Here is a 27537-nt window from a genome sequence, read left to right as displayed (position 1 = left end):
GCCAACATGGTGAAACCATGTCTCTATTAAAAATACAAAAATTAGCCAGGTTTGGTGGCACATGCCTGTAATCCCAGCTACTCGGGAAGCTGAGGCACAAGAATCGCTTGAACCTGGGAGGTGGAGGTTGCAGTGAGCCAAGATCACACCACTGCACTCCAGCCTGGATGACAGAGCCAGACTCTGTCAAAAAAAAAAAAAAAAAAGAAGAAGAATCCCCCAATATATAAGCTCCTGCGGCTTGAAAAAGAGAAGTGTTGGCTGGGCATGGTGGCTCATGCCTGTAATCCCAACACTGTGGGAGGCCTAAGCGGGTGGATCACATGAGGTCAGGAGTTCAAGACCATGGCCAACATGGTGAAACCCCGTCTCTACTAAAAATACAAAATTAGCCGGGCACGGTGGCGGGCACTCAGCTACTTGGGAGACTGAGGCAGGAGAATCACTTGAACCCGGGAGGCGGAAGTTGCAGTGAGCCGAGATCGCACCACTGCACTCCAGCCTGGGTGACAAAACAAGAGAGAAACTCTGTCTCAGAAAAAAAAAAAGAAAAGAAAAAGAAAAAGAGAAGTTTGAAACAGGGATCACATTGGCCTTGACTGTCCAAGTCCTTCCAAGCAGTGGAATTTAAAAACCAACAAATGAATCCTATTTCTCCTTCAGGGCAACCACGTGATTCGATGAAGCAAACATAGAGATAAGGGAAGAAATATCCCTTAACAGATTTTTAAATTGTTCATCCAAAAGCTTATTGGTCCTGAAATGACCCTTAACCACATTTGTCAGTGAATTCTCAGTAAATTACCACGTCTCAAAAAAATTTCCTTTAACCTATAAAGTATGCTCCCTCTTTTCTTTTTTAATGCAGTTTGACATATCTCTTCAGGTTTGCTTTTGCATCTGGCTTACAGTCTTGCTGAAAAACTGCCTGGAAGCTATAGACACATGAGCAAGCAGCAGTAGAAACTGCCTTGGAGCAACCACATGTGTGTGCGCACACACACAATCTCTCCAAATGCAGCTACCAAACTGAAGTCTCCTTGAATTCCCAAGACTAATGAGGAGCCTCTGGCTTTGTCCTCTTTCCCGTGCCCCTCCAAATCCATCACGGATCATGTGTATGGAAACTAGAAGAGTGGCCAAAACCTCTACAAATTGGCTGATGTAGTTTCAAGCTGTCAAATCTTTTCTATGCTTTCCCCTCTCTCTCTCTCTCTCCCTAAAAAGTGGGTCGACAGCAGTGCCATGTATTTTCATGTGGCTGCAGATTCAAAGTCTTTCCTGAACCCGGGAATCCCTGCAGGCCAGGGCCAAGGGTGAAGCTTGAGAGGGCACAAAGAATAAGCCCTGTGTGTCATCCACATCACCTCCAGCCCAAGGGACCCACACCCAACGGGCCACTCCAACAAAACCCATCTGCTGACCCAAGGGGCTGCGTCCTCCTTCTGCAGCCCAGTCACCTTGTAGCATAGAGATGGGGTCACCCTCTCCCCTTGCACATCGCTTCTTTCAGATGATAGCCATTGTCACATGTATAGAGGGGTACACAAGAAACAACACGTTTTCACTGAGATTCACATTCCTCTTACCCTCAAAGAGCATGGCACAAAATAAAATTAAACTTTGATCTAAAATGGGAAAAAAGTTTTTACTGGTGGAAGACGCAAAGCTGTTACAGAGAAACAATCTCAAGGGCAGACCCTCTTAGAGAGCATCTCTCCCTGCCTGTGCTCTTGGGGCTGGAACTGAAGTCTGTCCACCTTCTGGTCACTGGTGCTGCCTTCTGGAAAGTCTGCACCCAAACCATCTCCAGCTAAACCATTTTCTTCCCTCGTAAGGTCCTCCAACAGCCTTGGAAGCCTAAACAAATGCTTGTTCCAATGGGTGATCCATACACAGCTGTACTGGGCTGTCCACAGGCTCTTTCTGTCTTTTTCTGATTTTTATATGCTCTGTAAGTTAACTTCTCTTTTACAAGTATCTGAGTTGATGGGGTCAATGCCGAGGACACCACTCATTCACTTGTGTTAGCTGCAGGCTCCTGGAAATGGTGGAAAATTTGAACTTGTGGAGAGAAAGCAGACTGGAGCCCACTTCTAAAAGACAGCAGATTTCATGGCCCATGAAATCCTGGCTTCTGAATGCCCAGAGAATGTGGCCCCCACTTGCTTGCCAGATTCAGGCCCCCTCTCTTTTGTCAAGGTTGGACTTCTTCCCAGATCCTCTCTCCTACAACCTCTAGGCTGCATCTCAGAGATAACAGTGAAGCCTCCGAGAGCCATTGAGCAGTGAAGTTCTTCTAAGAGGGTGCAACAAAACTTCCACCACTCAGCACCAGGAGCAAGCATTTCCTATTCTTCTGTTCCTGCAGAGACATGGTCTCCCAGATGGCCAACCAACTCTCCAGGCATACTACAAATGGGCTAATGCCAAGTAATTTTTTTGCCCTTTCATATCATCACATGTAGATTTGTCCAAAGCTATTAAAAACAAATTGTTCGGCCAGGTGTGGTGGCTCATGCCTGTAATCCCAGCACTTTGGGAGGCTGAGATGGGCGGATCACCTGAGGTCAGGAGTTCGAGACTAGTCTGGCCAACATGGCGAAACCTCAACTCTACTAAAAACACAAAAATTAGCCAGGTGTGGTGGGGGGTGCCTGTAATCCTAGCTACTCGGGAGGCTGAGGCAGGAGAATCGCTTGAACCTAGGAGGCAGAGGTTGCAGTGAGCTGAGATGGCGCCACTGCACTCCAGCCTGGGTGACAGAGCAAGACTCCATCTCAAAAATAAACAAACAAACAAATAAATAAATAAAATTGTTCACCCTCCAAAATGCCCTGACTTAAAAGTCAACATGTACAACTTATTAATTAACACAGTTCTTGGCATTAGAGACTCATTATGCTGGAGCTACAGTGATAATCTAATTTTTCATGAAAGGACACATGTAATTGTGGGAGCTCTGCATGTCTGGGCCACAGCAAAATCATTTTATACTCCTTTTTGTATCTGTCAGATTAAATCATATGAGAGGCCTTGGCTGGCCTGTCAGCTGCCCCAGAGCTCATTCTGGCTGTTTGACTGAGGGCTCTGAGTGAAAGCTCCCCATGTTGCAAACGGCTGGCCTCTCTCTACTGCTGGATTCTCCTTGGAGGAAAATCTTCCATGGGAACTGGGTAGGATTCTGTGTCCAGTGCTTTGGCAGCAACTGCAGAATGATTAACATGGCACTGGGGAAACTGTATATAAAAGGAGATGGTAGCACTCCCGTCCTCTTCCTCTTCCTACTCAGCAGGAGAAGACACTTTGCAGCTGATCAAACTGTCGCCACCATCACCATCACTGTCACTTGTACTGAGCCCATATGGGCCAGGTATGGTGCTGACACTTCACACACCCTCACAACAGCCCTAGTTTTCAAATGAAGGAACTGAAGATGGGGGAGGTTATTTGTTCCAGGTTACATGGCTGGTAAATGACATGATTGAGACCCCAGTCCTGTTCAGTTAGGCCCACACATGGAGCTTGGCTCTGCCTACTGAAGCGCTCTCAATCTCCATGCTTCTGTCCTTTCCCACTGTCAAGACCCTCTGACACTACCATCTGTCACTAAGACCCACAGGCCCCTTGGCCACTGTCCTGCCTTGCTCCAAGGGTACCATGCTCCAGCTAACACCCTTCCAAGGTTCTTTTGATACTCGAGAGCCAGTGGTGATATGGTTTGGCTTTCTGTCCCCACCCAAATCTCATCTTCAATTGTAATCCCATAATCCCCATGGTGGGAGGGACCCTGTGGAAGATAATTGAATCATGGGGGCAGTTCCCCCATGCTATTCTTTTTTTTCTTTTTTCTTTTTAGACAGAGTCTCCTTCTGTTACCCAGGCTGGAGTGCAGTGGCACGATCTCAGCTCACCGAAACCTCCACCTCCCGGGTTCAAGTGATTCTCATGCCTCAGCCTCCCGATTCGCTGGGATTACAGGCATGCACCACCATGCCCGCCTAATTTTTGTATTTTTAGTTGAGATGGGGTTTCACCATGTTGGCCATGCTGGTCTCGAATTCCTGACCCCAAATGATCCACCCGCCTCGGCCTCCCAAAGTGCTGAGATTATAGTCGTGAGCCACCGCATCCGGCCCCCACCCATTCTATTCTCATGATAGTAAGTTATCACGAGATCTGACGGTTTTATAATGGGCTTCTCCCATCTCTTAGCTTTCATTCGTCTCCTTCCTGCTGCCATGTTAAGAAGAACATGTTTCCTTCCCCTTCCGCCATGACTGTAAGTTTCCGGTGGCCTCCCCAGCCATACTGAAGTGTGAGTCTATTAAACCCCTTTCCTTTATAAATTACTTAGTCTTGGGTATGTCTTTATTAGCAGCGTGAGAACGGACTAACACAGGTGTAGAATCTGAATGGTAAGACCTTTCCTGACCGGGCACGATCGCTCACGCCTGTAATCCCGGCACTTTGGGAGGCCGAGACATGCGGATCACGAGGTCAGGAGATCGAGACCATCCTGGCTAACACAGTGAAACCCTGCCTCTACTAAAAATACAAAAAATTAGCCAGGTGTGGTGGCACGTGCCTGTAGTCTCACATACTCGGGAGGCTGAGGCAGGAGAATCGCTTGAATCTGGGAGGCAGAGGTTGCAGTGAGCCGAGATTGCACCATTGCACTCCAGCCTGGGCAACAGAGCAAGACTGTACAAAACAAAACAAAACAAAACAAAACAAAACAAAACAACTTTCCTGATGCTAGTCTCTCCAGCCTCATCTTGAGGCATCCCCACCCCACCCCATCCCCGCCCTCTGCTCCTGCCACCAATGAGGTGTCTTTAGCTCTCTGAACAGCCAGGATCTCCCCAACCTCTGGGCCTCATTTTCAAATTGTACTCCTCCTATCTTCAACAAGTGGATTCCTCCTCACCCTTTAGATCTCAGCTTACATATCACCTCCTCTAGGCAGCCTTCCCCGACCCTCGAAACTGGGCTAGGTGCCTCTCCTTGTGTGCCTTTCACCATGGTGAAGCATTGGGCCATTGCATCATGATTTTGTATTGGTTTGTCTGTCTCCCCGCAGCAGGCAGTGGGGTCTCTCGCAGGTGTCATTGATTTTTGTTTTCCATGACTCCTCACCTCCTAGTGCTGTCTGGCACAGAGAGATGTACAGTCAATATTTATTGTAAATATTAACTTACTTAAAATATACTAACTGAGGCCAGGTGCAATGGTTCACACCTGAAATCCCAGCACTTTGGGAGGCTGAGGCGGGTGGATCACTTGAGGTCAGGGGTTCGAGACCAGCCTGGCCAACATAGTGAAACTCCATCTCTACTGAAAATACAAAAAATTAGCTGGGCGTGGTGGCACACGCCTGTAATCCCAGCTACTTGAGGTTGAGACAGGAGAATTGCTTGAACCTGGAAGGTGGAGGTTGCAGTGAGCCGAGATTGTGCCATTGCACTCCAGCCTGGGTAACAGAGCAAAACTTCTGTACACACACACACACACACACACACACACACACAAACTGTATTAGTCCATTCTCATATTGCTATAAAGATACTACCTGAGACTGGGTAATTTATAAAGAAAAGAGGTTTAATTGACTCACAGTTCTGCATGGCTGAGGAGGCCTCAGGAAACTTACAATCATGGTGGAATGCAAAGGAGAAAGAAGCACCTTCTTCACAAGGCAGCAGGAGAGAGAGAGCAGGAGCATGGGGAAGTGCCAGACACTTATCAAACAACCAGATCTCATGAGGACTCATTCACTATCACTGGAACAGCAGGGGGGAAATCTGCCCCCATGATCCAGTCACCTCCAACTAGGTCCCTCCCTCGATATGTGGGGATTACAATTTGAGATGAGATTTGGTGGGGATACAGAGCGAAATCATATCACTAACCTCTATAAAATTCAGCAAGAAAGCAAATTTTCTAAATCAGAAAGATTAAGCTTTTTTTTTTTTTTTTTTTTTTGAGACAAAGTCTCATTCTGTCACCCACACTGGAGTGCAATGGCGCGATCTTGGCTCACTGCAACCTCCACCTCCTGGATTCAAGTGATTCTCTTTCCTCAGCTTCCTGAGTAGCTGGGATTACAAGCACCAGCCACCATGTCCAGCTAATTTTTTTTTTTTTTTTTTTTTTTAGTAGAGATGGAGTTTCACCATGTTGGCCAGGCTGGTCTCAAACTCCCAACCTCCGGTGATCCACCTGCCTTGGCCTCCCAAAGTGCTGGGATTACAGGCATAAGCCACTGTGCCCGGCCAGAAAGATTAAGCATTAATGTGTGCGAGGTACTCTGTGCTCCAAAACAGGGCCCACACATTACATTGGTTACAGAGGAAAATTTAAATCTACAATTAAAATGTAATGCCAAACAAAATCCCAGTGAGGTATTTTTAATACAGCTTAAGCTGATTCTAACATTTACATGGAAGAGAAAACTCCAGTACATTTTAAAAATTAAAGAACAATAAAGGAGGCTGGGTGCGGTAGCTCACACCTGTAATCCCAGCACTTTGGGAGGCCAAGGTGGGCGGATAACCTGAGGTCAGGAGTTCAAGACCAGCCTGGCCTACATGGTGAAACCTCATTTCTACTAAAAATAAAAAAAATTAGCCAGGCGTTGGTGGTGCACGCCTGTAATCCCAGCTGCTCAGGAGGCTGAGGCAGGAGAATTGCTTGAACCTGGGAGGTGGAGGTTGCAGTAAGCTGAGATCGCACCACTGCACTCCAGCCTGGGCGACAGAGCAAGACACATCTCAAAAAAAAAATGAGGAGGATTTATTCTACCAGCTGTCAAATTATATTATAAAGCTATAGTAATTAAACAGGCACAGGAATCGATAAAATATCAATGAAGACGAGTATTCCAAATCAGAGTAAATGCTATTGAGAAAATCAGATACACTTTTGGAAAACATAAAAATTAGATGCCTTTCTCACAACTTGCAGAAAAACAAATTCCAGAAGGATGCAATTAAAAGCATACTTGTCAGCTGGGCACGGTGGCTCACGCCTGTAATCTCAGGACTTTGGGAGGCCAAGGTAGTGGGATCACTTGAGCCCAGGACTTTGAGACCAGCCTGGGCAACACAGTGTGACCTCGTCTTAAAAAGAAATTTTTTTTTTTAATTAGCCAGGCATGGTGGCATGTGCCTGTAGTCCCAGCTACTCAGGAGGTTGGGGTGAGAGGATCACTTGGGCCTAGGAGGTCAAGGCTACAGTGAGCTGTGATCATGCCACTGCACTCCAACTTGGGTGACAGAGAGAGACCCTGTCTCAAAATAATAAATAAATAAAATAAATAAATAAATAAATAAATAAATCACACTTGTTGAACGGTTCCTTATTTTCCAAGTGATTTGAATGGTACTTTTATCACTAAGTGAATTCCTACAAATACATAAATCTGTTTCTGGAGATGCCATTCTAGTGCTAAGAATGAAAATCTAGGATTTGTATCTGCAGTATTTTAAAAAACAGAGGGCTCTATGAAACTACCTACTCAGGACATGACCGTAGAAACCTATGTCAGTCCTAAAGATGCCATCCCTGCTTCTGAAGCCTCTTCCTGGAAGGAAACAATCATTCTGCAGATACACGCTGAAGGCCACTTTCAAGTAACACGGTCCCAAGTGATTACAATGGGCATTTCCCAGACCCAAGCTCTCCTCTTCAGCACCAGCTGGTTTACCTAACTAGGCATTGCCCTAGGAAGCTTCTAGGGTCAAGGGGCAATGTTGCGAGCAAGAGCACCAGGTTGAGAAAAGGCACATTTGCATTGAGGTGTCACGGTTTTTCTATTTCTAAGAAATTGCCATAAGTTGCATTGTTATGCAAGCATTCCCAACAGCAAAGCTTTTACATGACCAGGCAGATTTGGGAAGCAATAGTATTATCGGTATTGCAGTTATTAATTTACGTTTAGACAAAATATGCTCTCTGGCCTGGCGTAGTGGCTCACGTCAGTAATACCAGCACTTTGGGAGGCCAAGGTGGGTGGATCACTTGAGATCAGGAGTTCGAGACCAGCGTGGTCAACATGGTGAAACCCTGTCTCTACTAAAAATACAAAAATTAGCCGGCCATGGTGGCACACACCTGTAGTCCCAGCTACTTGGGACTGAGGCAGGAGAATAGCTTGAACCCAGGAGGTGAAGGTTTGGAGGTTGCAGTGAGCTGCAATCGCACTACTGCACTCCAGCCTGGGCAAAAGAGCAAGACTCCGTCTCAAAAAATAAAAAAAAAATTAAAAAAAGCTCTCTGAATAAGACTCCCTGCCTCTGAGATGTGGTATTTTATGTCTTCAGGGAATGAAAACAGGCAGAACCTTGAGAGGCAAGATCCTGTGTCTGCAGTGAGCTGCCTTCACTAAATTCCCCCAGATACCAATGAATAGGACCATATGCACACGGGTTCCTGGGCAATTGCCCTGTGATTCTCCCTGTATACACAATAATTTGCCTTTTCTCCAGAAAAAAAAAAAAGCCACAGGTTCCCTACTCTTTGAAGCAGAAAGGACGTATCAGACACTGTCATGCCTGAGAAAACATACAATCATTTTTGAAAAGGCAAAATAAGTATTGCTCATCAGGAGAACCTGTGTTTGACATTTCCTCGGGTTGTCCTGGGACGGCTGATTCTGTCCCCCAGCCTGGGACACTGTCACACCGTTTATGGGAATGTAAAATGGTGTAATCCCTTTCCAAGACGATGTGGCAATTTCCTAAAAAGTTAAACATATATGTACCCTATGAGTCAGCCATTCTATTCCTAAATATTTACCCAAGATAAAAAAACATGTATGTCCACAGAAAGACTTGTATGCAAATGTTCACAGCAGCTCTGTTATGGCTGAACCTGGAAACACCTCAAATGTCCATCCACAGGCAACAGATAAACACACTGTGGTGCGTCCACACAATGGAACACTACTCAGCAATAAAAAGCAACACACTAGTGACGCGGGTAACAACACAGACTGATTTCAAAACAGTTACACTGGGTGACAAAAGCCAACTAGACTACTTGCAGTACAATCCCATTTGTATGAAATCCTAGAAAATGCAGCTGGGCACAGTGGCTCACGCCTGTAATCCTGGCACTTTAGAAGGCCGAGGCAGATCACCTGAGGTCAGGAATTCGAGACCAGCCTGGCCAACATGGTGAATTAAAAAAAAAGAAATCCTAGAAAATGCAAACGATCACACCAGAAAGTAGATTAGTGGTTGTCTGCAGGAGGTGGAAGGGGCTGAGGAGGAATACAAAAGGGCATGAAGAGAATCTGGAGTGATGAATGTGTACATTATCTTGATTGTCGTGATGGTTTCATGGGTGCATAAACGTCAAAACTTATCTGACTGTACACTATAGGCAGTTTACTGCTTGCCAGTTATGATTTTTTGGTTTTGAGACAGAGTCTCACTCTGTCGCCCTGGCTGGAGTGCAGTGGTGTGATCTCAGCTCACTGCAACCTCCACCTCCTGGGTTCAAGAGATTCTCCTGCCTCAGCTTCTTGAATAGCTGGGAATACAGGTGCCCACCACCACGCCTGGTTAATTGTTGTATTTTTATAGAGATGGGGTTTCACCATGTTGGCCAGGCTGGTCTCGAACTCATGGCCTCATGTGATCCATCCACCTCGGCCTCCCAAAGTGCTGGGGTTACGGGCATGAGCCACTGCGCCAAGTCTCTAATTTTGGTTTTTAAGACATGGATTGAAAACAAAAAGAGTGGTTGTCCATCAGGAAACTCTACATTTCCCACATCCTCCAGCTGGGACAATCACTGCAAGCCTGTTGAGACTGGAGGCCCAGAACCTTCCTGTGGTCAGACCTCCTGTCTCCTGCTAGAAACCCAGTGTTCTCTTGGCTCACTCTGCCACCAGTCCCCACCTTCCCCTACTGGACAGACGCGGCTCCCTAGTCAGCCCACTTGAGTCCACTCAGGGCCACCATTCACATCCCCTGGATCTTTGCAGGAGGCAGAGGTATATCAGATAGGATTCCATTTGTGATCACACATCACCCTCTCAAGCTGGTGTTCCTGTGTCTCTCCACAAACACACACACCTCAGGCTGGGGCCTGAGCCACAGGACAAATGACTCAGTGTGTGGCATGAACCAGGGCATTAACTAAAGTCAGGAATGGCTGCCCTGGGGAGCAGGATGGAAAGAGAGGAAGGCGGGGGGAGCAGGGCTGCTGCTTTTTGAGAGAAGCATGACTTCCATACTCCCTTCTTATGTGTATGGGTGGATGTAAAAAACAAAAACATTGGCCAGGTGTGGTGGCTCATGCCTGTAATCCCAGCACTTTGGGAGGCCGAGGTGGGTGGATCACCTGAGGTCAGGAGTTCAGGACCAGCCTGGGCAATATGGTATAACCCCATCGCTACTTAAAAAAAAAAAAAAAAAAAAAAAAATTAGCCAGGCATGGTGGCGGGTGCCTGTAATCCCAGCTACTTGGGAGGCTGAGACAGGAGAATTGCTTGAACTCGGGAGGTGGAGGTTGCAGTGAGCCGAGATCACGCCACTGCACTCCAGCCTGAGTGACAAGAGCGAAACTCCATCTCAAGAAAAAAAAAAAAAAACATTTAAAATATTAAAACAAAAATTGTACATGAGGCACAGAACCTTCTGTGGTCAGGCCTCCCACCTCCTGCGAAAGCCCAGCTCCCTGGTCAGCCCACTGGAGGTTTTTACTTTTGAGTTGTTTGAAACACCAGACCTTAGATCCACAAATGCCAAAGGAGTTCAATTTAAACAGTTTAGTTGTAGGCCAGGCGGGGTGGCTCACTCCTGTAATCCCAACACTTTGGGAGGCCAAGATGGGCAGATCACCTGAGGTCAGGAGTTCGAGACCAGCCTGGCCAGCATGGCAAAACACTGTCTCTACTAAAAATACAAAAATTAGCCGGGTGTGGTGGCGGGCGCCCGTAATCCCAGCTACTCGGGAGGCTGTGGCATAAGAATTGCTTGAACCTGGGAGGCGGAGGTTGCAGTGGGCTGAGATCGCTCCACTGTACTCCAGCCTCAGCAACAGAGTGAGACTCCATCTCAAGAAAAACAAAAAACAAACAAACAAAAAACAGTTCAGTGAAGTCTTAGTAGCCTGGGTGCATTACAACAATGTGGAAAATGCCAGAGTCACAGAGCTGTGACATTTACTCCGTGTCATGCGTGTCGGGTTCTTTATACATAGCAGGGGCTGAGGAAAACTCACAGATGAGGTTGACTCCTCAGCAGCTGTGGCACTGCTGGATGAAATTTTTCACAGGACATGCTACTGGATCTTCACTGTGCCACATTCTGAGAGGAAATGGATCACTGTGGCATATTTGCAACAGAAGCATTAGCACTGGGGTGCAAGAAATGGTACCAGGCAACTTGTGGTTTTCAAATAATGCTGAATAACAGTGCCTTTCTGCTCGCCCAGGGCTGTGGGCCCCTCAAGGACTGAACACTCAGCCTGAATGATCCTTCAGTTCTGGCATCTTGATTTGGCTTTGAATTGACTACAAATAGATGAAAGGTTTTTGCTTCATACAGAATGAGAATCTGTCTGGCACACATGAAATGCACATCTAAAAGGAAAAACAATGAGGAAAGGAACACCAAAGGGCAAGAGAGAGCCTGAGGAGGGAAGACAAGCTGTGGGGAGAGAGGCGCAGAGGGCAGGGGCTACCCAGGTGGGCCAGGGTGGGCAGCAAGGACCAGCCTTCACCGCGGGGAAGACCACCCAGCCACCAAAGGGGCCGAGGGTTCTCTGGGTCCCCAGACCTCGAGCATGAGGCTGGACCCCTCCTTTGTCCCCTCAGCTCTATTTCTTCTTCATTCTGGAAAGGAACTGAGGATACTTTCAAAAAAAGGTACTTTTTTCTCTGGCGCTTTCTCAGTGAAGGACAAGATGTGGGTTCTTGTCACTTGGGGTTACTTTGTCCAGCTCCTGCAGCTGCAACTGTACCCAGGAAGGGAAGGGAGGCCAAGTGGCTGAGGCAGGAATGTGCTAGGTGACCATACCGCTCAGGACCACCTTCTGGAGGCATTTGCAAATGTCCCCATCCAAAAAACATGAACCCTCAGTATATGAATAATGGTTTATAGATTATACATATGTTGTACTACTTGACTTACACTTTATGTATATTATACAACATATACAAAAACTAAAATTTTAAGGCCAGGCATGGTGGCTGACGCCTGTAATCCCAGCACTTTGGGAGGCCAAGGCAGGCAGATCACCTGAGGTCAGGAGTGCAAGACCAGCCTGGCCAACATGGCAAAACCCTGTCTCTACTAAAAATAAAAAAAAATAAAAATAAAAAAATTTTTAAAAAATTAGCCGGGTGTGGTTGTGGGTGCCCGTAATCCCAGCTACTCGGGAGGCTGAGGCAGGAGAATCACTTGAACCCAGCGGGCAGAGGTTGCAGGGAGCCGAGATCAGGCCACTTCACTCCAGCCTGGGCAAAAAAGCGAAATTCTGTATCTATCTATCTATCTATCTATCTATCTATCTATCTATCTATATGTATATACCAAAAAACTTTAGAAGATAAAATTAAATCAGTACTTTTTTTTTTTTTTTGAGACGGAGTCTCATTCTGTTGCCAAGGCTGGAGTGCAGTGGGGCAATCTCGGCTCACTGCAACCTCTGCCTCCCAGGTTCAAGCGATTCTCTTGCCTCAGCCTCCCAAGTAGCTGGGATTACAGGTGCCTGCCAACATGTCTGGCTAATTTTTGTATTTTTAGTAGAGATGGGGTTTTACCTTGTTGATCAGGCTGCTCTTGAACTCCTGACCTCAAGTGACCCACCCACCTCAGCCTCCCAAAGTGCTGGGATTACAGGGGTGAGCCACTGTGCCCGGCCATAAATCAGTTTGAATAGAACTTCTAATGTTTTCGTCTCGTACTGTAGTGGATATCTTGTGCCTTCCTGGGGAGGCACTCACTTCTGTTTTTTAAAACAACTGGGCTAGAGGACAGGGGAAATCAAGAGCCACAATACCATTGACATCCACTACCCAATAGAATTTTCCCTAGGGAAGTGTTAACAATGAAAGGGAGCTCCAAGCATGGACATGGCAGTGGGTGTTATAACAGGCCGTAACCGCAGGCTGCCCAAGTGTCCAACCACTGGACAGCAGGATAAGAAAACTGGGGCCAGGCTCTCCACAGAGCAGAAGCAAAAGCAGAAAGTGACAACAAAAACTGAAGAGCAGCCAGCATGCTGATGCTGGAATGCCCAGGGAAAGGAGAACACAGTGGTGGTCGCAGCGCTGTCAGTGGGGTGCGTGTGTGTGTGTGCGCGCGTGCGTGTGTGCATGTGTGTGCGTGTGCGTGTGTACGTGTGTGTGTGTGTGTGCGCGCGTGTGTGTGTGTGTGCACATGCACACAGGCAGTATGAGCAGGTCCCGAAGAAACAGCAATGGCTAGGATCATGGCATTGTTTTTATTTCACCATGGCCTGGCCAACATGGTGAAACCCCATCTCTACTAAAAAAAAAAAAAAAAAAAAAAAGCAAAAATTAGCCGGGCGTGCTGGTGCATGCCTATAGTCCCAGCTACTTGAGAGGTTGAGGCACAAGAATCTCTTGAACCCGGGAGGCGGAGTTGAAGTGAACCGAGATTGCACCACCGCACTCCAGTCTGGGTGACAGAGTGAAACTCTGTCTCAAATAAATAAATAAATAAATAAACAAACAAATAAATAAACTCCTTTAATGTCACTATAACATTTTTAATAGCATAGAAAATCAAGTTGAAGTGAATAGTGGAGGATCATTTTCTTCACCAATTCCTTCTTCCTCCCTCTCCTCCAAAAGACAGAGCATCGATTTCCTCCCACCGGCTTCCTGGGCTTCCAGACTGATGAGCACGTGTGTGAACCAGCCCAGCTTCACTAATAGGGCTTTCTGTCTGCCTGCTCTCCCCAGCTGCTGCCATCACTCTCTCTGACTGCTCCCGGCCCTCCCTTAGCAGAAGGGCTGCATGGGCTGTCACTGTGGGCACTATGGCATTTTTCTCCAGCATCTGGTTATCAAGCAATGGCCTTGAGCTGCTATTGCATCTGGGAGACCCTCAGCCCAGTGTAACCCGGCATTTCTTTACAGATGGAAGAGTAGTTGTATTAGTCCGTTTTCACACTGCTGATAAAGACATATCCAAGACTGGGAGACTTACAAAAGAAAGAGGTTCAATAGACTTACTGCCCCACATGGCTGAGGAGATCTCACAATCATGGTGGAAGGTAAAAGGCACATCTCACATGGCAGCAGATAAGAGAAGATAACTTGTGCAGGGAAACACCCCTTTTTAAAAACCATTGGATCTTGTAAGACTTATTCACTATCACGAGAACAGAACAGGAAAGACCCGTCCCCATGATTCAACCACCTCCCACCGGGTCCCTCCCACAACACGTGGGAATTCAAGATGAGATTTGAGTGGGGACACAGCCAAACCATATCATCCAATCCCTGGCCCCTCCCAAATCTCATGTCCTCAAATTTTAAAACCAATCATCCCTTCCCAACACTCCCCCAAAGTCTTAATTCATTTCAGCATTAACTCAAAAGTCCACAGTCCAAAGTCTCATCTGAGACAAGGCAAGTCCCTTCTGCTTATGAGCCTGTAAAATCCAAAGCAAGTTAGTTACTTCCTAGATACAATGGGAGTGCAGGCATTGGGTAAATACAGCCATTCCAAATGGGAGAAATTGGCCAAAACAAAGAGGCCACAGGCCCTAGGCATGCCTGAAATCCAGTGGGGCAGTCAGATCTTAAAGCTCCAAAATGATCTCCTTTGACTCCAGGTCTCACATCCAGGTCATGCTGATGCAAGAGGTGCATTCCCATGGTCTTAGGCAGTAGTGGTACCTTTACTTGAGCTATGGGAAAGGATTAATGTGAATATTTCCAGGAAGTATCTTCCCTTAACTAAGCCATGCATTTTCTGCCAAGGGGAGTGTAAACTGGAACAACATTGATGGAAGATAACTCAGCAGCAGTATCAAAATGTGAAGCATGCACTTGACCCAGCCATCCCTTTTCTAAGAATTTACCCTTAGGAAATAACCACACCAGTTCCAAAAAAAGAAAAGGAAAAAAAAAAGTGAGCACAGAAATGCTTGTTCCAGTGCCTTCTGTTGATAATAGAGAAATATTGCCAACAACCAGAATGCAACTGAATGAACTGGCAAACATTTTCAAAAATGTTTCAGTGAAGTATGCTATATCTATTTAATGAAATATCATGCACCATTAACAGTGATATTTATTAGGCCAGGTGCAGTACTCACGCCTATAATCCCAGCATGTTGGGAGGCAGGGGCGGGCAGATCGATTGACCTCAGGAGTTGGAGACCAGCCTGGGCAACATGGTGAAATCCCATCTCTACTAAAAATACAAAAATTAGCCAGGCATGGTGGCATGCACCTGTGGTCCCAGCTACTTTGGAGGCTGAGGTGGGAGGATTGCTTGAGCCCAGAAGGTGGAGGTTGCAGTGAGCTGAGAACACATCACCGCACTCCAGTCTGGGTGACAGAGTGAGACCCTGTCTCAAGAAAAGAAGAAAAACAAAGAAAAGAAAAGAAAAAGAAAAATGAGGCTGGGCACAGTGGCTCACCCCTGTAATCCTAACACTTTGGGAGGCTGAAGTGGGAAGATCACTAGAGGCCAGGAGTTCAAGACCAGCCTGGACAACATGGCAAAACCCCATCTCTATTAAAAATACAAAAATTAGCCAGCTGTGGTGGTGCCTGCCTGTAGTCCCACTACTCGGGAGGCTGAGTCAGGAGAATCACTTGAACCTGGGAGGCAGCAAGTTGCAATGAGCAGAGATGGCGCCACTGCACTCCAGCCTGAGCAACAGAGCAAGACACTGTCTCAGAAAAAAAACCAACCTCCCCACAAAAAACATCTTATGTACCCCATAAATATACACACCTATATGTGCCCACAAAAATTAAAAATTGAAAACAATGATATTTATAATTAGGTATTTGAACAATGATATTAAAGAATTGTGATTTCAGGTAGGATCGTGGTCTTGAGTTTATGAGTTATTTTGTTTGTTTGTTTTTTGAGACAGAGTCTCACTCTTTCACCCAAGCTGGAGTGAAGTGGTACGATCTCAGCTCACTGCAACCTCTGCCTCCCAGGTTCAAGCGATTCTCTTGCCTCAGCCTCCCAAGTAGCTGGGATTACAGACACCCACCACCACGCCCAGCTAATTTTTTTTTTTTTTGTATTTTTAGTAGAGAAGGGGTATCACCATGTTGGCCAGGCTGGTCTCGAACTCCTTACCTCAAGTGATCCGCCTGCCTCAGCCTTCCAAAGTGCTGGGACTGCAGGCATGAGCCACTGCGCCTGGTCGAATTTATGTTTTTATAAGACTCCTTGTTTTTTAGAGATACACGGTGAAATGTGCACAGATGGGGTTTGCTGTAAAATAATAGCGGTGAAAGTAGATTAGTGGTTGCCATGGGCTGAGAGAGAGGAAATGGGGAGTCACTGCTTAGTGGGTGCAGGGTTTCCTTTGGAGTGATGAAAATGTTCTGGAGCTAGGCAGAGGTGATGGCCATGTAACGCTGTGAATGTACTAAATGCCTTTAATGGTAAATTCAATGTCGTATGTATTTATCACAATATTAAAATAGTAATAACGGGGGAAATAGGAAGGGCTGAGATGAAATAAGATTGACCATAATTGAACATTATTGAAAGCTAAGTGATGAGAATGGGGACCATATACGTGTATATCTACATGCATAGAAATGTTAGATCTTTTCCATAATAAAATACTATAAAAAGTGATGCTATCATCTCACATAGTTACTCATTGTTTGGTAACCATTTTATTATCTATTGAATGCCCTAAGTATACACAATAAAATCTATCTTTTTAGAAAAAGTGGTGCCACAGATGTATACTCATTGACATGGAATAGCCACAACATACTGTCAAGTTTAATGAGTCAGTTATAAAACCAAATATTGGGATTCTCCCACTGATATAAAATTCTATATCTAGATTGTCTGGAATACTTGCAGTAAAGATTTAACTGTCATTACTGCTGGGTGAGTAGATTTGAGGAGATTTGCACGGTCTGTGCTTTTCTTTTTCCATCAAATATTTTTACAAAACTTGAAGCGTTTTCTTAAAAGGCAGAAATGTTTAGGGACACACCTTTTGCTCCTAGCATTCTGACTGAAGGGCCCCAGGTGGTGGCGCATTCATAACACAAACCACTGGCTAGCTTGAGGCCTGGGCACTTACTCCAATGACAATGCCCTCCACAATGAGCATCACCTCACAGAGGAGTTGAGAAGGGCCCAACTTTATTGTTGGCTACCCCTATAAATGACAACAACTCCAATGGTGATCCTAGGCAACCCTTTCGCCAGCACACACTCATTTGTCCCCGCAGTGGATGTCAGGTAGGCTAGGGCTGGAACTATCCTTATTTTAGAGACAAGGCAGCTAGAGCTTGGAGGAGTTGGTGGGCTTGCCCAGGCACCACAGCTACATAGCCAAGGAAGGGCCCAGCCCCCCTGGGGAGTCCAAGCCTTGCCTTCTCTCTCTTATGAGCCACCTCTCATTGGTGGTCAGGACTGTCCTGACCACCTATGACACAGGTCCTCAGAGGAAGACCATTAAGCATTGATCTTGCATAGGTACAAACTCAGACACCTGTGTTATTACGACAGCCAAGCATCCCTGGCCACCACTGCGCTTCACACAAATGGCAGCAGCTGGAGGGCTAATATGGTGACTGCCACTGGACTGCCCCTTGCTAAGGACTCCACTGCCCCTGCTGGAGTGCCTCTCCAGCTTAGCTCTCTGGAGTCACCTTGAAGTCCCTCATGGCCTCCCACACTCAGCGATATCCTTTGGAAGGACTTGCTCTTCCAAGCTGGCTCTGTGAGGACCCCGAGACTGCTTATCCAAGTGACCCAGAGGCTCTACACCCAGAGCCTGTGGACCAAAGTGACCACCGTGTCTGGCCAGAGCACCAGTGCTCACTTCTCACACTCATTCATTCATGCAGTCTCTCTCTCCCTCCTTCCCTCCCCCATTCCTCCAACAAATAATTCGAGCAGTCTATTCTGAGACAAGCAGGGTGGTAGGCACTGGGCATTCAGTGGCAAGCCAGTTGTCACAATCCTCACCCTCCTGTTGCTATGGATTATCAGGGAAGTCAAACACTAAATAACCGTACAGGTGAATAATCAGTGCAACTGGGGTGGGTGCTATGAAGGAGTCGTATAGCACTCTTTCCACTACGTGGGAAGCCGACCTGGGCTGGGGAGTCAGGAGGGTGTCCTGGATAAAAAGGCGTTTAAGAGGCCAGGCGCAGTAGCTCATGCCTGTAATCCCAGCACTTTGGGAGGCCTAGGCAGGCGGATCACCTGAGGTCAGGAGTTCGGGACTAGGCGCACACCTGTAAGCCCAGCTACTCAGGAGGCTGAGGCAGGAGAATTGCTTGAACCCAGGAGGTGGAGGTTGCAGTGAGCCAAGATCGTGCCATTGCACTCCAGCTTGGGCAACAAGAGTGAAACTCCATCTCAAAACAAACAAACAAAAAAAATGTGTTTAACAGGCTGGGCTCGGTGGCTCACGCCTGTAATCCCAGCACTTTGGGAGGCCGAGGCAGGTGGATCACAAGGTCAGGATTTTGATATCAGCCTGGCCAACATGGTGAAACCCCGTCTCTAATAAAAATACAAAAATTAGCCGGTCATGGTGGCAGGCGGCCTGTAATCCCAGCTACTCGGAAGGCTGAGACAGGAGAATTGCTTGAACCCAGGAGACAGAGGTTGCAGTGAGCCAAGACCACACCACTGCACTCCAGTCTGGGCAACAGAGTGAGACTCCATCTCAAAAAAAAAAATGCAGTTAACAAGAGCAGCCATTCCCCGTGTGGTATGTGACACCTCACAGTGCATGGGGCTCAGGCCAGCTAACAGCTGAGGCGCTGAGGCCAAGAGAGGCAGAGGCCACAGAGGACATCACTCAGCTGAGGAGAGGGAAACCCAGACCTCAGAGTGGCCTCAAAGCCAGGCCTAACCAGTCCCAGGCTCGCCCAGAGCCAGCAGGGCTGCTCCTACGACAGGTAGGACTTGAGGGCTTCTGTGGCCAGGCTCTGAAGGTGACACTTCTGGCTGAGCTCACAAAACATCTCTGCACAGGAGTTCTCTATGACACAGAGCTGCCTCATTCATGACAAGACATCCCACGGGCCAGCCTGGCCTCCCCGCTTCTGGTGCTTAACAGTGACAAAGAAAGATGGGCTCATTTGTGGCTGCAGGTCTTCCACGGCAGGCAAGGTACCAAGACTCAAGGGCCTAATTAAAATGAAAACCCTCGTTCCTCAGGAGAGGTTATCTCATTTCTGAGAAGTCAAGTGTTTCTGACCGTCTTCTGAAGAAAAATGTAAGGTGGCTGCTGTGGGGGAAGGGAAACCCACCACTCAGTCACTGAAACCAGAGCTCACCCACAGGAGTCCCAACTTGCAGGATCCATCCCAGGCTCTCCAAAGGGCAGTGCCTGAGGCCACAGTGAATCGCCAACTCCAGCCTGCAAGGTCAGAGCACAGCCTGCCCCAGGGGCTTGTCTCTGGCCTGATTCTCTGGCTTGCAGCTGCCTGATGGCCCCTGTACCCTTCTCTGCTGTCACCTGGACTAAGGCAGGCTACTGGCGTGGCACTGTGCACACCAAACATCTGGGGGCTGGACAGAATGTTCCCTCTGTGTCTAGGCATTGAGGCCTGTGGACGAGCGCAGCCTCTGTCCTTTCCATGGAAGGAGAGCTGGCTCCAAGCCGCGGACAGCAGGGGAGATCACGAAGCAGCCAGGTCCTGCCTCTTGCCACAGCCTGAGCCCAAGCCCGAGCCCTTCCCACCTTCAAGCTCAGCCTCAGTTTCTATAGCTAATCCCGATTCAGGTGGAAGCTCTGGACCAGTGGTTTTCAAATCATCTGCGGTGGATGGATCTCATGTTGCAAACAGATATCCTTCACCAAAGACCACTGGCCACAGAACAAGGCAAGCAACCTAGGCTGACAAAGGAAGCCAGCCTGGAGCCCACCTACTGGCACCCCCACTTGCAGGTGGCCCCTACAGAGAAGTACAGTAGCTCACACCAGCCCAAGGCTCTGGAACCACATGGAAGCCTTGGGCTGCTGGTGCCACTGTGTTCAGGTGTGCCATACATGGACAGGGACCACCACTGTGCTGCCAAAAGCCAGCCTCCACTGGACTCAGCCCTTCCTGTGCTCATCAGGCCCTCCCCAGCACCCCAGGTTGCCCCTCTGGAGCCTCTGGAAGCTTCTAGGATTCCTGCCTGTGCCTTCAGCAACTTGCCTTGTCTTCCAAGGTTTCTCTTCCACAATCTATGGTTGTCATGCCTGCCTGTCAGCCTGGCCTTCCCTCCAGAGGAGGGTCTGAGCCCACCATGGTTCCTTGGCCTGGGCTAGACACAGGTGAGGGGGCAGCCTCAGTGGACACGGAGCCCAAACGACTTTTGCCTGCCCTCCTGCCGATGGCAGGGAGAGGACTAGAGGTGGTAATGGAAGGCTTCTTGGAAGAGACCAAGTCTCAGGAAGACCCAGCAACGGGGACAGGATATAAGGCTTCCTCGCTATATACACTTTGGTGGCCCCTCAGGCATGATATTGCCCTGCTTTGACTTGGGAGGCTGAGGCAGGAGAATCGCTTGAACCTGGAAGGTGGCAAGTTGCAATGAGCCGAGATGACTCAAGCAGCCGCAATGACCATGCTGGATTGGGCCAGGGCAGGGAACCTGCTCTGAGCTATGCCAGAGGCTCTTACCTAAGAATTTGAAGCTGGAGGCAGAGATGGCCACCACAAAGCCAGGCAAGAGCCAGGGCAGGCCAGGCCCACCTACAGAACGAAATTATGGAGGAACAAAGAAACCAGGCTACAGAGGGAAAGGACACAGAGGGGACACCAGGAGAGAACCAGAAATGGGGGTGTCAGAGAGAGCAGCTGTGGACACACCTCTCCCCTTGGATGCTCCACTTCCTGCACCCTGAGCACAGGCCCCACTTGTGTTTCAGCCAGTCTCAGCGGGGTTTTGTTCCCTGCCACCAGTTGACCCTGGATAGAAAACCATGAAAAAATAATTTTTAAAAAACTAATTAGTAAAACAGATCCTTGTATGTATTAGTCTATTCTCATCTTGCTAATAAGGAGACACCTGAGACTGGGTAATTTATAAAGGCAAGAGGTTTAATGGACTCACAGTTCCACATGGCTGGGGAGGCCTCACAATCATGGTGGAAGGCAGCCAGCCCGGTGTCTCATGCCAGTAATCCCAGCACTTTGGGAGGCCGAGATGGGCAGATCACTTGAGGTCAGGAGTTCGTCAGCCTGGCCAACATGGTGAACCCCGTCTCTACTAAAAATACAAAAATTAGCCAGGCATGGTGGCACACACCTGTAATCCCAGCTACTCGGGAGGCTGAGGCATGAGAATTGCTTGAACCTGGGAGGCGGAGGTTGCAGTGAGCTGAGATTGTACCACTGCACTCCAGCCTGGGCGACAGAGCGAGACTCCATCTCAAAAAAACAAATCATGGGAGAAAGTGAATGAGGAACAAATTCACATCGTACATGGCAGCAGGCAAGAGAGCATGTGCAGGGGAACTCCCCTTCATAAACCATCAGATCTTGTGAGACTTATTCACTACCATGAGAACAGTATGGGGGAAACCACCCCATGATTCAATTATCTCCACCTGGCCCCACCATTGACACATGGCAATTATTACAAGTCAAGGTGAGATTTGGGTGAGATACAGCCAAACCATATCACTGTCTATGGAGGTGTATCCAGTGTCGGTAGAAGATATCCCACATGCATGAGACCATCACACACAGATCTGTTGTCAAGTAAGGACCTGAGCTGAAGAGCCTGGAATGGTAGTGATGACGACTGGCATTTGGAAGCTGTTCCACGTGCTTCCCTCTCACCTAGACTTGTTTTGTATTATTTAATTTAATTTAACATCTTTTTGTTTTTGAGATGGAGTCTCTCTCTGTTTCCCAGGCTGGAATGCAGTGGTGCAATCTCCGCTCACTGCAACCTCTGCCTCCCGGGTTCAAGTGATTCTCCTGCCTCAGCCTCCCGAGTAGCTGGGACTACAGGTGCGTGCCACCATACCCAGCTAATTTTTATATTTTTAGTAGAGACCGGGTTTTGCCATGTTGGCTAGGCTGGTCTCTAACTCCTGACCTCAGGTGATCTGCTCTTCTTAGCCTCCGAAAGTGCTGGGAATACAGGTGTGAGCCACTGTGCCCAGCCTAATTTAAAAAATATTATTGTTGTTGTTATTTACCCTCACAACCATCTCTTTATGCAGACATTATTTGTCCCTGTGATGGGCAAAGAAATTGGAGCTTAGAGAGGGAGACGGCCTTGTCCAAAGTTCACACAGCGACTCAAGAGCAACATCAGGATCCCAAATTTTGTGTCCCTTTTATTAAGCCATACTTGTTCATACCACCAGGCATGGTACTGTGATTCAGCAAACTGACCGAGGAGCTCCCTCAGAGCCCAGCCTTCTAGTTCCGTAGCCCAGAATACTCAGCCTCAACCTTTCCATGACCATCTCCAGTCAAAGCTCAAACTGGCAAAGTGAAATGCAGGGGGTACCCCAGGGAAATGTCACAGTCCTGCCAGCCTCAGGCTTAGGTCAGGCATCCGGTCTGGACCCTGGGGCCCTCCACCTCTGGAATTAGTGACATCCTGAGTTGACAGCCTTGCCTGCATCAGAGTCCGGTGCTCATGCCTACAGATCCACGTGAAGGTTAACACCTAAACGGCAACAAAGAATAAACTCCAATCTGATAATTACAAAGGAAAGTGCTATTATGCCCTCTAGTTACAAAGGAAACAATTAGCAATCAAGATAATTGCCCTGGCAGGAAAATGATGCTTAAACTACCTTAATGGCAACAATGCTCTTGGTTTTTTTGTTGTTGTTGTTGTTTGTTTGTTTTTTTGAGATGGAGTTTCTCACTCTTGTCCCCCAGGCTGCAGTGCAATGGTGCGATCTTGGCTCACTGCAACCTCGGCCTCCCGGGTTCAAGCAATTCTCCTGCCTCAGCCTCCCGAGTAGCTGGGACTACAGGCATATGCCACCATGCCCAGCTAACTTTTATATTTTTAGTAGAGACAGGGTTTCGCCATGTTGATCAGGCTGGTATCAAACTCCTGACCTCAAGTGATCTGCCCGCCTTGGCCTCCCAAAGTGCTAGGATTATAGGTATGAGCCACCATGCCCAGCCACAAGAATGTTTTAAACTACAGACAACCACTTTTGTTATGCTCTGACCTCTTCATAAGAACCCCCACCCCCAGAGGCATATTCCATAACGCCTACTTTTCTACTGAAATAAGGTGGCCACTTCTGGGCTGGCTCCTGGGCTTGGGTGGCAGGCTAAAGTCTCATGAGGAGGGGCTCAGGACAAACGCTGTCACCCCCAGGGTGAAAACCCAACTCAGTTTCTCTGAGAACTGAACATCAATCTCCTTTGAGCTCTGCACATGCATTGAAACTCAGGAGTGACCCATTTACCCTGGGCCTCTTTCAGTTAGCACTGATTTATACAGGTCTCTCGGGGTAAGCCGCAGCCATCTGTATGGGTCATAGGGTCACATCTAAAACCAAATTGTTCACACCTCCTAAAGAATAAGACCATCATTTTCCTATGCTGCTTTCTGGTGGCTCTTCCTTTTCCTAATGTGGATACCTGGGAACTGACTGTGCTCTCACTAGCAACTCCCCAACCCACGCCTCTCACCCTTTACCCTGCACGGCCCCTGATGAGGCCAAGGGTCAGAAGACACATCTTGCCAACGCCCAGCCCTCCTTCCTTGAGAAGGGCCCAGATCCTCTCCCAACTGAGAGCTGTTAACCTCTCTTTGGTTTCTCTGAGCTGAACAGAGCCCAGCTTGGCTGCTGGAAGCACATGTGCGGCCCCTTTCTCAGCCCTCTGCATTCCCTTTTCTACTTCCTGCAAACTCTCTAAGACAGGGAGAGGACTGGCTCCAAAATAAACGTCATTCCAACCCACTGTTAATTTGTTAGATATGATCATAGCACTTTGGTTATGTTAAAAAAAAAAAAAGGAATTCTGATTTTTTAAAGATACATCCAGACATGTTAACAAATGGGATGCTATGACCTCTGCAATGGGCTTCAAAATGATAGAGATAGAGGAAGAGGATGGAGGCATAGAGACAAGACTGGCCATGAGCTGGTAGCTGGTAACTGTGGCATCTGGGTGACAGGTATGTGACGATTCCTGAGAGTCTTCTGTTCACTTCTGTTTATTTTGTATAACAACATTTTTTTTTTTTTTAAAGAGAGAGAAAGTCTCGCTCTGTTGCCCAGGCTGGAGTGCAGTGGCGTGACCTTAGCTCACTGAAACCTTTGCCTCCCAGGTTCAAGCAATTCTCCTGGCTCAGCCTCCAGAGTGCCTGGGATTTCAGGTGCGTGCCACAACGCCCAGCTAATTTTTTTTTTTTTTTTTTTTTTGTATTTTTAGTAGAGACGGGGTTTCACCGTGTTGGCCAGGCTGATAACAACAGTTTAAAAAAAAAAATTAAATCCCATCCCAGAGTTTTCTTGTAGCATCCTTAAGCCCAACTGTTCTGAGGTTTTTACCTGCACCTCTGTCAATCAACACGTTTACAGAGCAGCAACTATATCCAAGGTGCTGCTAAAGCTGCAAAGAGTGAGCCACTTGGCCCTGCCTGCAGAGAGCCCTTGGGATGCACCTCTGTCCTTGACCTGCAGAGTCCTGTCCTCTATTTTATCACAATCCCCCAAACCCTCATTTCCCAGACTGAGCACTGGTTTTTCTCTCTCCCAAAACCAAGATGGGCAGTCAGGTACTCCCCTTCCTGGCCATGTGGAAGAGACTGAGTCCAGCTTCCTGTCCCGGCGTCATGGAGGGGAAACATGGACTCCCTCGCTCCTCCCTCAGTCTCACTGGATGAAATGGCTCAGGTGTGAGTCAGGGCAGAGAAGAGTTTGAAGGGAAGAGAGTCTGACCATCTACTTTTTGGAGGGTTTAGGTGAGGCCACTCCCTCCATTCTGCAACCCGAAGACCAAGACCCAAGGGCCAGGACACGTCCTGCTTTCCACCGGACCAAGAGCGTGGAGGGAGGCACTGGCACTACACAGGCTCCAGGCCTGAATGCCTGGACAGTGCCAAATGCAAAGGGCTCAAAACTTCAAGAGCACACAGGTAAGACGGCAACTAAAAACCCCATGAACTAGCCTAGATATGTTTATTTGTTCAAAAAGCTGTGTGGTATTATTGGGAAAGCCTAAATTCATAGCCAGTGAGGAAGGAATTTGCACCTTGAGCTGCTGAGCGATCAAGGAGCCATGGCTGCCCTGCCAGGTACCATTCAATGTTCATTCCAAGGCCACCAGAGAAGCAGAAACCAGTCCCTTCCATGAGCCATACCCTTCACCACTACCAGTTTTTTGTTTTTGTTTTTAGAGAAAGGGTCTTGCTCTGTCACCCAGGCATGATCATAGCTCACTGAAGCCTTGACCTCCTGGGCTCAAGTGATTCCCCCACCTCAGTCTCTCGAGTACATAGGACTATAGGTGTATGCTACCACACCCAGCTATTATTATTATTTTTTTGAAAGATGGGGTCTTGATATGTTGCCCAGGCTGCTCTCCACTCCTGGCCTCAAGCGATCCTCCCACTACAGCCTCCCAAAATGCTGGGATTACAGGCATGAACAGCCATGCCTGGCTCCACTATCAGTTTTAATGACCAATAATTCACGCTCATATTCCATTTTCTCAGTTCGGGTGAGAACCATGAAGAGAAAGTCTCTGATGAAGAAAGGGTACAGCACTCCTGATATAGACACAAGTGGTTTTCTTAGGTAGAGAGAGGGGCTGCACCTAGGCCTGGAAGGCAGGAGCCAAAAACTCAGATACAATGCACTTGATGAACAATAAGACCCTACACCATCACTTTTGTCTTCCTGGATCCAGCACATTAAATAAATATGTGGAGTAAAGCTGAATTAAACCCCCCTCCCAGAAAAACATGGAATTTGGAGATGGGGAAAGAGAGCTAGCAGCAATAAGCAATCCAGGGAGTCTGACAGAGCAGACTGTGCTTCTCAAAGTGAGAAGCTTGGAGGGCTGGCAGGAGCCCTGTGTAGAATGTTTATTATAAAAATGGGGGAAGGTAGGGAGTGGTTGCTCACGCCTGTAATTCCAGCAGTTTGGGAAGCGGAGGTGGGCAGATCACTTGAGGTCAGGAGTTCAAGACCAGCCTGGACAACATGGTGAAACCCCATCTCTACTAAAAATACAAAAATTAGCCAGGCATGGTGGCACATGCCTGTAATCCCAGCTACTCAAGAGGCTGAAGCAGGAGAATCATCTGAACCCGGGAGGTGGAGGTTGCAGTGAGGTGAGATCGTACCACTGCACTCCAGCCTGGGCAACAGCGCAAGACTCCATTTCAAAAATAAATAAATAAAAATAAAAAATAAAAATGGGGGAGGGCCAGGTGTCTCACACCTGTAATCCAGCACTTTGGGAGGCCGAGGCAGGAAAATTGCCTGAGCCCAGCAGTTTGAGACCAGCATGGGCAACATGGTGAGGCCCTGTCTCTATAAAAAAAATTAAATTAAATTAAAACAAATAAAATGGGGGTTCCTGGGTGCCATATGACCATCGGATCTGAATCTCAGTGGTCCTGCCCTAGGAATTTGCAGTTTTAACACGCTCCCCCAGGAAGACTTCATGTCCCTCAAAGTAAGAGAGAAGTTATTCAGAGTTTTCTTTTATTGTGTTGTTCAATCCATACCAGTCAAATTTTCACTCAGTGAGTTCATAAGAGAGCTCTTTATATTGTCTGGCCAGCTGGGAGGATGGGGCTTCTCTCCTCCTTGGGACTGAGGGGTCTGAGGGTCAATAGCTTGAATGCACCTATATTTTCCCTTTGTCCTAAGGAGAGCATAACCCTGTTCCCATCCATCTTCTTAGGGAGTGAGGGCAGAGGCAGTGGCCACTGAAGAACCTGGATCAGTATTTGCAGGCATTCTCCAAGCCCTAAGGAACGTCTCCCCCAACAAGTAAGAAACACTGTGCTTTGTGAAGTCATTCCTTCAAACGGGAAGAGAGGACTGTTAAGTGCACCAAGCCCACTTGCATCCCCAGGCACACAGGCAGCAGGGTTCCCGAGAGCTGTTTACAGAGCCAGAACAACACCACACTCCCTGGGAATTTATTTCCACCTCAGTGGGATCATGGCCAACAGGAACAGGAGGAAATTCTTCCAAGTCCTACCTTTTAGAGGATTTTCATTTTGGAGCAATAGGATGGCAGGCTGTCCAGGTATTCTTTAGGGCCAGCCTCTAGGGCCACCAGCCACCCAACCCCCTCCTCATCCCCGCCCGCCCACTCAACTGCCTGCTCTAGTTGCTCTAAGGGCAGAGCCCGGGCTGCCTGGG

At 47.8% G+C, this 27537-nt stretch overlaps 1 protein-coding gene and 1 long non-coding RNA gene across 12 annotated transcripts in view; both read right to left on the bottom strand.

The window, feature by feature from the left end:
- OSBP2 (oxysterol binding protein 2) overlaps positions 1-27537 on the bottom strand; it is a 238736-nt gene that overhangs the window by 112873 nt on the left and 98326 nt on the right.
- On the bottom strand, positions 750-27534 carry LOC129052624 (uncharacterized). 2 transcript variants are annotated; one of them, XR_008517704.2, is made up of 4 exons: positions 27374-27534; positions 21032-21130; positions 16317-16454; positions 750-2041 (listed from the first exon to the last, which is right to left on the bottom strand). It is a non-coding gene; the product is annotated as an uncharacterized LOC129052624 (long non-coding RNA). The 2 variants fall into 2 exon arrangements; XR_008517705.2 differs by lacking the exon at positions 750-2041 and adding an exon at positions 15238-15404.

This window comes from Pongo abelii, chromosome 23, assembly GCF_028885655.2.
Source record: "Pongo abelii isolate AG06213 chromosome 23, NHGRI_mPonAbe1-v2.0_pri, whole genome shotgun sequence".
In the NCBI taxonomy this organism is placed as follows: Eukaryota; Metazoa; Chordata; class Mammalia; order Primates; family Hominidae; genus Pongo; species Pongo abelii.
Note: the sequence above shows the minus strand (reverse complement) of the source record. Positions and strands in the feature narration are given on the sequence as shown.